Consider the following 12,622-nt stretch of genomic DNA (forward strand, 5'->3'; position numbering starts at 1 on the left):
TATTATATGTCATCCTTAAAAGTATGATGAACTTGAATAAATAATAATTTTCCAATGCTAATTTTGAATTGAAATTAAAATAATTTGATCTTATTGATATTATGATTCAATTATTCAAGCCTAAAAATTAATATTTGACCAAGTTTCAAATCTTAAGTTATAATTATAATAATTTTAAATTTTAAATTTCAACCATTATCAATGTATAATGCTATTCAAAATATAACTATAAGTTAACCATTTGCATAAATCAAACATAAGTTGCATAATAACCAAAAAAAAACCTAAGACATCATGATTCTCTTTGTTTATGCATTAATTACCACTTTTTTTCCCTTTATCAATAACAAAAATCATGAGATACTACTTCTCCATCTTTGTCATCAACAAAAAGAAGAAAGTATATCAATGATCAAATTATGTAAATAAAAATTTCTTTAACATCATGGTACATGAAAGATCTCAATATTTTGTCATCAATGATAAGTTTAAGTTATAGACACCGAAAAGTCAATTGATGATAGGGTCTTAACGAGACTCCTCCTATCTATATGTTTTCTTAAAAATATGATAACTTGAATTTAAAATAATACACTTTTAATGGTAGTCTTGAATTTAAGTTGAGTCAAATTCAATCTTGTTGATAATATCATTGTAAACTCAAATATTCAAATAAGTTTCAAATTTCAAAGAATAATTAACAAAGTTAGTTATGAGTCACTACTAACAAAAAGTTATAAAAGTATCATAAGTCTCCTTATTCAACATATAAGCTAGATATAAATCACTACTTCTCTCCCTTTGGTTACTAGCAAAAAATATAAGTTACTTCAAAAAAGAATGAAGTATATAAATCATGAATGAAAAAAAGTCACAAAATGAATCTCAAAGTTATGAATATCGAGAAGTCAAGCAAAAGATTATAATTCATTTGGATAAATCTCCCCCTTAGTCATTAGCAAAAAGAAAATATCATTAGAGAACAAATAGCAAAAAGTCTTTAATCATGCATTTGAAATATGCAAGATGCCTAATTTTTTCTAATAAAATTAAATTATTACTCGCTTAGTTATTTAGTAAAAATATATGCTAACTGATGTTTTGTGTCAATGACATCCAAAGATATATCATGATTGTTAACATGATCCTTAACAAAATGATGTCTAGTATCAATGTGCTTAATCCTAGAGTGTTGAATAGGATTCTTTGTCAAACAAATTGTACTAGTATTATTACATTTTATAAAGATATTTTTTAGGCAAAGTTTGTAATCTTTTAAAGTATTTTTGATCCAAATTACTTATGCACAACATCTATCGCAATATATTTAGCTTCAACCATAAATAGTACAATAGAGTTTTGCTTCTTGGATGACTAAGAAATAAGTATATGAGCTAGGAATTGACAATATCTAGAAATACTTTCTCTATGTATTTTTCATCCTACGAAGTCAGCATTAGTATAAGCAATCAAATAAAAGTTATTAGATTTATGATACTATAATCCCAGATTAGGCATTTTTTTAAGTAGCTAAATTTTTTTTATTGTTTTATAGTAAGATTATTTAGGATTAGACTAAAATCTTACACAAAGCCTAACACTAAACATTATATTTGGTCTAGTTGTAATAAGATATAATAAACTACTTATAATGCCTCTATAAGCCTTTTGATCAAAATATTTTCCTTCATTGTCCATATCTAATTTAGTAAAGATGTTAATTGGTGTATTGATGGCCTTAACATTATCCATGTAAAATCATTTTAATAGATAAAAAATATACTTGGTTTGACTAATGAAAAAACCATCATTAGTTGCTTAATTTGTAATCATAAGAAAAATATCAATTCACTTATCAAGTTCATTTTAAATTTTTAGTTTATATTCTTGGTAAATGATTCATATAAAAATTCATTAGTAGAACAAAAAAAATATCAACAACATAAATTTAAATAATAAAAAAATTATTTTTAAAATATTTAATAAATAATATAGTGTCGACCTTATATTTAAAAATACTATTTTGAATAAGAAAATAGCGAAGTCTCTCATATTAAACCCTAGGGGCTTGTTTCAACCTATAGAGAGACTTAAATAATTTATAAATATGATTTAATAATAATTATTTTCAAATCCTGGTGGTTGTTCAACATAAGCTTTTTTAAAAATAAAATCACTAAGAAAAATACTTTTGACATCCATTTCAAATAATTTAAAATTTTTAAAATATACATAGACAAGAAATATTCTTATGGTTCAAGTCTAACCATAAGAGTGAAGGTTTCTTCATACTTTATACCCTCTTTTTGGTTAAAATATTTAGCCACTAATTTAACCTTATTTCAAGCTATGACACCTTATCTATCTTGCTTATTCGTAAAAACTCATTTAGTGTCAATCACAAGATGATCACTAGGTCTAGAAACAAGAATTTAAACTTTACTTCTTTCAAATTGATTTAGCTCTTCATGTATTGTCAAGACTCATGAGTCATCTTTAAGTGCATCATCAATACATTTAGGCTTAATTTAAGATAAAAAAGGTAACATTTGCATAAATATTTTTTAATTAAAAATGAATTTGAATACTTTTTGATGTATTTTTAATAATTAATTTTTTAAGATGTGTATTATAATTTCATTCCTTGGGAAACGTTTTTTTGGAAGTAGATATTGTTAGGATCTTAATGGCATTGGGTGGGGGGGAGGGGGTGTTTTGTTGGGACTTAACCTTTTTAGTTGATTTTAAAACTTAATCAATAAATCAATATATTTTAAAACTTGATTGATCAAGTTAAAGTTGCAAGTAAAGAAAAGAAAATTAAGTTATAAGTAAATAATAAGTAAAAAGAGGCAAATCAATTTATATTGATTTAGTTTTTCTAACCTTCGTCCACTCCCGATTCCTCTTCACTTGAGACTACCAGTTTTTACTATCGATTTTCTTTCTATTGGGCAAAGATTAACTATCATTGTTGCAACTTTCTCCTTTTTCAAGTTGAAGAGATAATATTTACACTCTCTTTTTACATAAGATCTTTCATATCTTATAATTTAGAATTATAACCAAACTTAAGAGGAGGAGACTCAAACTATGCTCAAAATAAGAGTTTACGATACTATTTTGCTAAGAAATAGATGCTCCATCAACCAAGCCTAAGTGGGGCATTATAGGCCCCAAAATACTTTAAGAATTGAGCCAAAAATGGGTGGTAGTACTACCACAACCAGTGGCTTTGATGGTATTACCACCGCCCTAAGCTGTCACGCCCCTCAAAAATATCGATAATATTAAAATTTTCATCACAAACTAATCCAGGATCTAAACTAACATTTGAGGACATTGAAAAACATTCTATCAAATTCATATCTATAAAACATGTGTAGTTTATAATCATATATCATATCACTCGATAATTCATATTTATGGCAACCCAAGCCAACTTAACAAACATGAACAACATTTATAAATCCACAAGCTATACAATCATAACTCCAACCATTTACCACAAGTTCATATTATCGTAAACTAAACTTAACATTCTGAAATTCCAAATAAGAGAGATCTTCTAACACTTTTACAAGGTATATCCATTTCGGTTCATCGACAACATTTCATTACATACAAAATATACTTATACAACAATAACATAATAACTAACAAGACTTGCCTATAATTCTGAATAGCTCTCCACTACCTCAGCCCAATTCAAACATCTCAAAGAGTGATAAGCTGACTTGAAAGATTTATATAACAATGAAGTGAGCTAAAAACAGCTCAGCAAGTGACAAAGCATATCTAGCACGAGAAGGGATAGTTTCAAACAAACAAGATATTACAATGCAAGACATAATCCAAAAGATTCAAGGATATCATCTCATTAGATACAGAATCACAAATGTCATTTCATTCATAACATATTTGGTTCATAACAAATGGAGAATAGAGTAATTGGAGCATATCAATAGCGTACGAGATGTTCCGAAGCATATCAATTGCAAATAGGACATTTCAAAATATATCAGTTCATAGCAAATGGAGCACAGAGTAATTGGAGCATATTAATAGCGTATGAAATGTTCCGGAGCATATCAATGACATATGGAACATTTCGAAGCGTAACAATGACAAATGAAATAAATAAAAGGTGAAGTGGGATTCCAAACATAATATGGTCCATCCATTTCTGAATGACCACCAAACATAATCTAGAGCATCGCAGGCTCTAAGCACATAACCCCTACCATTTCTGGCAAAGGTCCAAATATTCCCACAACACTAGAGTACAAAAGGGTATTATGAACAATAAATTGAGACAGTAGTAGATGAAACATTTCGGAGCATATCAATGGCGTATGAAATGTTCCGGAGCATATCAATGACATATGGAATATTTTGAAGTATAGCAATAACAGATGAAATATTTCAGAGCATATAAATGGGGTATGAAATGTTTCGGAGCATATCAATAACAAATGAAATATTTCGAAACATATTAATGGTTTGTGAAACATTTCAAAGCATATCAATGGCATATGAATCATTTCGGAGCATATCAAAGAACAAATATGAAATAGAAACTCAAACGTTGAATTTGACGTTGCATTCATATCATTCTTATCCAAAGCATATATAGAAACACATAACCAAAGCTCTGGGTATCATATCAAACATACAGAAGGTGAAGTGGTACCATAACATAATATGGTATATCCATTTCTGAATGATCACCAAACAAAAGTCTCCCACATCTAGGAGCTCTCCCACGTCTGGGAGCTCCATCCACCCGTCTGAGTGAAGTCATAAGGGCCGATAGAGCATCATAGGCTCTATGCATAACTCTCTTCACCATTTCTGGCAAAGGTCACAATATCCTACAAACACCAGAGTACAAAAGGATAGTATAAACAATAAATAGCATATATCGAAAGTACACGTGGAACAACAAAACGTACATGTGCCTTTATGTGTCAATACGAAGTAAGCAATAATCTTTCATAATTGTATTTAGATTTGAAAGGAAATGAAAGCAAGAGCATTCAAGGATTCCAAGCAATAACATATAACTCAATTCAAATAAGAAGGTTAGATGAATTCAATGTCCAAAGGAATGAAACTAGAATTGGCACATATCGAAAGCAAATACAGAACAATGGGATACACATGTGCTTATATGAGTCAATACGATATAGCATAAACATTACACAATAGTTTTCAAGAATGCAAATAATTTTAAGGACAAGAGCATACAAGAATTCAAAGAAGTAATATAAAGCTCAATTGAACAAGAAAGCTAAATGAAATTAATTTCCAAAGGAATGAAACCAGAATATGCGAAATCGACCAAAGCTCGATTTCTTGCAGAATTCGAGAGGCGCATTGAACAAATGATTCAAACTATCAATCATACTCCAATATACTCAAGAAAGCTATTGTGAACGATATTTCAATCTATTTTCAAATAAAACAAACTTTATATGAATTGAACTATCCAATAGAGAGAGTTACAAATAATTTGGTAAACAAGGGTCGCAGAACAAGATCTCTGTTTGGTAGAATTCATAAGGTCAGATTCAATAGATAACTGGGCAGGTGTTTGGACTTCAAATCTTTCAATCCATATATCAAAAGAAAGATCTATGAGTCTAGTTTCCAATGAAATCAGTTTTGAACAAATTAGAGTTTCCAACAGAGACTTATAGGTAGCTCGGTATCAAAAGGTCAGAAATTACGATCCCTGTTTTGCAGAATCTGTAGGCTCATTTGAAATAAAAGTTTGGGCAGGAATACTTACTCCGAATTCTTAAAATAAGATATCAAAAGAAAGGTTTATGAGTCTATATTCTGATCAAATAAGTTTTGTCCAAATCAGAGGTCAATACATGAAGTTATAACCATAACAAAGTAGAAAGGTCAGAATCTCAAAAGTTGCATAGATTCAAATCGTTGCATCTAAACAGGAGATATATCAAATGCAAGGCTAGAACAATTTAAAGTTCCACATATTTAAAGCAAATATAGAGATAAAATTACAGTAAGGAAAGATCAGGATACTTGCAATAGGAAATATTAGAAAGCTTGCAATAGGAAGGATCAGAACACTTGCACGAGGAAAGATCATAATACTTGCAATAAGAAAGATTAGAACACTTGCAGGAGAAACGATCGGGACACTTGCAATAGGAAAAATTAGAAAGCTTGCAATAGGAAGGATATAAACACTTGCAATAAGAAGGATCGGAACACTTGCAATAGAAAAGATAACACTTGCATGAGAAAAGATCGGGACACTTGCAATAGAAAGGATCGAAATATTTGCAATAGAAAGGATCGAAACACTTGCTTTTCAAAGATTTTGATTCGAAGATCTAAAGAAGGTGTTAGCCCAAATCCTTCTACTTTTCCTCCATGTCCTCTCCCTGTTTCGTTTTCTACATGTCTTCTCTTTTTCCTCCACAATTACAGCTCATGCAGAACATAGAGGCATAGTCACCTGCTCACTCTTACTCTCATTCATTCGTTTTCTTTTTCAAACGCAGCTATCGCAGTCATCGCCGCTGCCACTACCGCAATCGTAGCCACGACCGTAGCTGTTGTCACAACCGTAGCCCCTTCCACTGTACTGCTTCATTTCCTCCTTTGTTCGTACTTTTTTCTTTCCCAAACACAACTGCCGCAGACGCAATCGCTGCCCTTCTCCTACCCGACACCCCACACCTTCTCACTGTAGCCCTAGCTGCTGCCACCTCTCGCTCCTCTCCCACTTCCCTCTCTTTTTCTTCTTCTTCTATTCTTCTCTTCTCCCTCTTCTTCCTCCTCTCTTCTTTTCCCTCTCTTTTCTTCTTCTCCTCTTCTTCCTTTCTCCTCCCCAATGCCCCACAGCTCCTCGCTGCAGCCCTTGCCTCAGCCACCTCCTCTTTTCTTCTTCTTCTTCTTCTTCTTCTTCTTCTGCTTCTCTTCTTCTCCTCTTCTTCCCTTCTCCTCCCCGACGCCCCACACATGAACTCCTCTATTTCCTCCTACACGAAACAGAGGTGAAGCAGCCCTAGCTGCTGCAACTATCTCTCTTTCCTCTCCCTTTTCCCTATCTTCTTCTTCTTCTTTTCTTCTCTTCTCCCTCTACTTCTCTTCTTCTTCTCCCCATGCCCTATCACTCCTATCTCTGTTTCTCGAGAAATAGAGAGCGTGGGAGGCGGTGGGATAAAACCGAAAATTTTGGTTTTCTCTTTTTTTTTTTTAACTTAACAGTTTAGTCCTTGAAATTTTTATATTTATATATAGGTCCTCCAACACATTTAACTTTAGCTGTAGATAGTGTGATAGAGTTTTGCTTCTTAGATAACTAAGAAATAAGTGCATGACCTAGAAATTGGCAAGTTCCAAGGGTACTTTTCTATCTATTCTACATTCTATAAAGTCAACATCAGCATAAGCAATCGAATTAAAGTTATTAGATTTATGATACCATAATCCTAGAGATGATGTTCCTTTTAAGTACTTAATTTTTTTTACTAATTTAAATTGAGATTGTTTAAGATTATATTGAAATCTTCCAGAAAGCCTAATATTAATATCACGTCTAGTTATAGTGAGGTATAGTAAACTACCTATCATACCTCTATACATTTTTTGATCAAAGTATTCTTCTTCATTATCCATATCTAATTTAGAAGAAATACTTATTGTTATGTTAATAGCCTTAGCATTATCCATATAAAATTATTTTAATAGATTAAGAGTATATTGGTTTGACTAATAAAAATCTCATCTTTTAGTTGCCTAATTTTTAATCCTAGAAAAAATACCAATTCACTCATTAAACTTATTTCAAATTCTTAGCTCATGCTCTTAGTAAATGATTTACATAAAGATTTATTAGTAGAACTAAAAATAATATTATCAACATAAATTTGAATAATAAAAAATATTATTAAAATATTTAATAAATAATATGATATCGATCTTGTCTTTTAAAAAATTAATTTTGAATAAGAAAGGAGTTAAGCCTCTCATACTAAGCCATAGGGGCTTGCTTCAATCCATATAGAGCCTTAGATAATTTATAAACATGATTTAAAAAATATCAATTTTAAATCTGGGTAGTTGCTTAATGTAAACTTTTTCGAAAATAAAATTATTAAGAAAAGTACTTTTGATATCCATTTGAAATAATTTAAAATTTTTAAAATATACATAAGAAGGAGTATCCTTATGGCTTCAAGTTTAGCCATAGGAGCGAAGGTTTCTTTATAGATTATATCTTCTTCATGGTTGAAATCTTTGGCCATTAATCTAGTATTATTTCGAACTGTGATACCTTGTTCATTTTACTTATTCCTAAAGACATATTTAGTACCAATGATAAGATGATCACTAGGTCTAGGAACAAGCATCTAAACTTTATTTTTTTTGAATTGATTTAGTTCTTCATATATTGCCGAGACCCATGAGTCATCTTTAAGAGCATCATCAATGCATTTAGGCTTGATTTGAGATTAAAAAAAGTACCATTTGTATAAATATTTTTTTTAATAAAGAACGAGTTTGAATATCTTTTAATGTATCTCCAATAATTAGCTCCTTAGAATGTGCATATATATACTTTCATTCATTGGGTAAAGTTTCTTTGGAAGTAGATGTATCTAAGTTACTTTGGGGAGAAGAATTCTCATTTATATTCAATTTATCGAATTCAAAATTATCATAAAATTATTTTTCTTAGTTGCGAGAGATTCATAAAAAATAACATGAATAGATTATTTAATGACTAAAGATCTCTTATTGAAAACTCGATAAGTTTTAGAGATAGAGGAATATCTAAGAAACATGCTTTTATCAGATTTTATATTAAATTTTCATAAAACATCTTTGTTATTTATGTTAGGATCAAGAGCACTAAGAGGGGGGGGGGGGTGAATTAGTGCAGCGAAAATCTTACAACGATAAAACACGTTCGAACGATAAAAATGATTTCGTTGTGAAAGCCGATTCTAAGATTACTTTAACTTAAGATCAAGCGAGATGACGTTAAAATCAATCTTATGAAGGCAGTTTGCAGTTATGATGAAAACCAGAATATAAGCGCAAACTGAAATACGACGTTCGTACGAAGAAGCTGATTTACGTCTAAAGTAAATGCAGTTTAAGCAGTTTAAGCAAGATGCGGTTTAAGCTGATTTACATCTAAGCTGATTCATAAATCACTTGATTAGGCTAGACGCAGTTTAAGCAAGGACATAAAGGCAGTTTGCAGTTATGATTGAAATTAAGACATAAACGCATACTGAAAAATGATGATCGTACGAAAAAACAGTTTTACGTCTAAACGCTGATTCGGAAAGTGCAACGCTTGAAACCGGATCATATATGCGCAGAAAGAAGTAAGCTATAGAGGAGGTTTGCAGTAAAGATAATATACTCAAAGTAAATGCAAACCGAGATTTAAAGTGGTTCGGTCAATCTTGACCTACTCCACTTTTGGCTTCCTCCACCGACGAGGTCACCGACGTCAACTAGAGGCCTTCCTTCAATAGGCGAAGGCCAACCACCCTTTTACAGTTTCACTCCTTTTGACGGGCTTAGGAGACAACTCTTACAGAATTTTCTCTCCTCTCTTTACAACTCAGAACTTGGAAGAATAGAGGGAGAAGAACTTTTGGCCTTTACAAAAATTTTGAGCTCTAAGAATTACAGAAAAAGATCAAGATTTTGGTGTAAGTTCATACTCTTTCAGTGCTGAATGGTGGGGTATTTATAGGCCCTAACCCAGTTCAAATTTGGAGCTCAAAACTGTCAATTCCCGGAATTCCGGGACCAGGCGGTTGCACCTCTTGGCAGAGCTCGAAGACTGAGCTTCTGGGCGGTGCTACCTCTTGTCAGGGGCGGTTGCACCTCTTGCCAGAGCTAGAAGACCGAGCTCAGGCGGTTGCACCTCCTGACTGAGGCGGTTGCACCGCCTGGCAGAGCTCGAAGACCGAGCTCAAGCGGTGCCACCTCCTGTTAGGGGAGGTTGCACCGCCCAGTCTCGCTCGGAGACTGAGCCCAGGCGGTGCCACCTCCTGGCTGGGGCGGTTGCACTGCCCAGTCTCCCTGGGAGACTTAGCCCAGGCGGTGCCACCTCCTGGCTTGGGCTGTTGCACCTCCCACAGCAATCAGGGTCCGAATGGGTTGATCCATTCGACCCAATTTGGGTTTATTTAGGGGCCCAATTGCTCCAAGATTAAGTTAATGAGATCACCTCCTATTTCTAACTTAATCATTGTGCTAACTATGATAATTCCTAAGACAATTTCTGCAGCTTGCTCCGATGCGTCATTCGCTTCTTCATGCGAGTTTCCGGCGAACTTCCGTCGATCATCCGATGAACCCTCGGTGATACTCCTGCGGACTTCCGGCAAACTCCTGGACTTGTGACGATCCACTTGGCGAGTTCCGACAAGCTTCTTTTGGAAAGCTTATGGACTTCTCAGATTTGTTCCCGTAGAACTTCCGACGACTGTCCGAACTTCCGTCGAACTCTCGAACTCCCAACGTGATCATTGTCTTGACTCCGGTGCAACTCCTGCTGCATGTCTAACTTTCATCGTAGTTAATCTTGTACACTTATCTCAACACATAGATTAGACAACAAATGACAATTGACTTCATCATCAAAATCCGAGATTCAACAATCTCCCCCTCTTTGATGATGACAATCAATGGATAATGAAGTTAACCTTAACTCCCCTGTCTATATGCCATACTTGAGATAAGTCATTCTTAAATTCAAAACCTTAAGAATTCAAGAGACATATTGATAAGTTCAAGTTATTTGAACTTATCAATATTCCCATCATGATTCCTATCATGATGTATCTCTCTGAAGATGATGTCAAGGCTTGACATTCATTTTCAAATTTTACATTACAAGTTTGAATGATGGAAATAGTAGCAATTCATCATATTGTAAGATATCAACATGTAAAACTACGAAGTAAGATTTTGATATCATTACATGATGTACACATTTCAAATATTTTAGCAAGTATTGCATTTCATCACACGGTAAGATATCAACTCGTAAAATTACGATGCAAGTTTTTTGTTTGATATCTTGACACGATACAAGGCATAATGCAAATCATAGCATCTATTCATATATCTCTTGGTGATGCAAGCATGGCATAATTATAGCATCAGTGTTTATAGCATCAATTCATATATTTCTCCCCCTTTGTCATCAACAAAAAGCATGATAGTTGTGATACCAGGAGAACAGTATAAGCAAATTTTGAGCATAAGTACGATAATTGTGCATGCCTTTACTGGGTTCATGTTATTTTCCAATAGTAAGTGATAGGAAATCAAGCATATAAAGAAAAGCATGATTCGTAGATTGCTTTGAATACTTCTTCCTTTTTATTTGTTATAATCTTTTTGCATGAAGGAGAAAAAGCCATTTGTGATACTAGCGATTTGTGAGTTTACTTTGAGTCAAGATATGTGTGTGAAACATCTTTTTGCTAAGTAAAAATACTATCATCCATATTTTAAGATGGAATTTATAAGCAGGAATCATTTCATCAAATCCATTTTAGAAAAAATATTTTTCATAAGAGTGTATGAGAAAATCCGATTTTTAGCATTCCAATTGTTAAGCGAATCCGAAAATGAAATGAACTCTTTCATGCTTCAGACAAGACTATGCTACAGATACAATCAAAAAGACAAAACATTTTTGTATTCAACACATAATTTCCAACATGTTATTTAGGCATGTAATGACAATCAAGTGATTTGATCATTCAATAAAGTCTGAAAAATAATTTTAACTAGTTTATGTATTCGGACATAACAACATTCCTAATTCTCTTCTTATGAAATCAAATTATTTTTCACTTAGAGGTTTTGTAAAAATGTCAGCAATGTCATGACTTATCAACTGCATTGGTATATCACTTTCTCAAATTATATTTATCATGGAAATCAAGGCATAGGGTTTTCAAAACATTTAGTTTCAATGTAAAATCCGAGATAAACAATGAGAGATGTTTGTAACTCTGCATATGCTCACAAAAAATATATCAGGTAACCATATCAAGGATCAAGGCAAAGCCCATCATGGTGAGTAACATAAGGAGTTTATAATAACAACAAATGATTGTGTTCATACAAGCTCATTCATGAGGTGAAAAATTAAAGTGCCTAAATAAAGAGTCAAATTGTCGATGAATTTGCTGCAGCTCAGATAGGATTTGATCTTGTCGATGTTCAAGCCGCTCTTGTCTTTATTCGAATCGGTCCATCCGAATCCCAATATCTTCGACAGATGATGTATGAGTTTGCTCAAATGGATGTGTTTCCTCAAAGGGATAGATCGAAGGAGATTGGGTACCCCTAAAGACTAGTGTTTCCGGTTCAGGTTCAGGTTGAGGGGGATCGGTTCTTCTAGGCATTCTAACCCAGTTACCGTTTCTATAAAAACATCTTAATCGGTGAAGTAGATTTTTATTTATTATGCTAAACCTATCTACTTTTATTACTTCTTCTTCTGGTGATATTAGAATATCGTAGGCTTTCAATATTCTAGTGATTAAACCACCATATGGGAGCATCATGTCTTTCTTAAATAGTTCTAACATAT

Source organism: Musa acuminata, chromosome BXJ3-3, assembly GCF_036884655.1.
Source record: "Musa acuminata AAA Group cultivar baxijiao chromosome BXJ3-3, Cavendish_Baxijiao_AAA, whole genome shotgun sequence".
Classification (NCBI taxonomy): domain Eukaryota; kingdom Viridiplantae; phylum Streptophyta; class Magnoliopsida; order Zingiberales; family Musaceae; genus Musa; species Musa acuminata.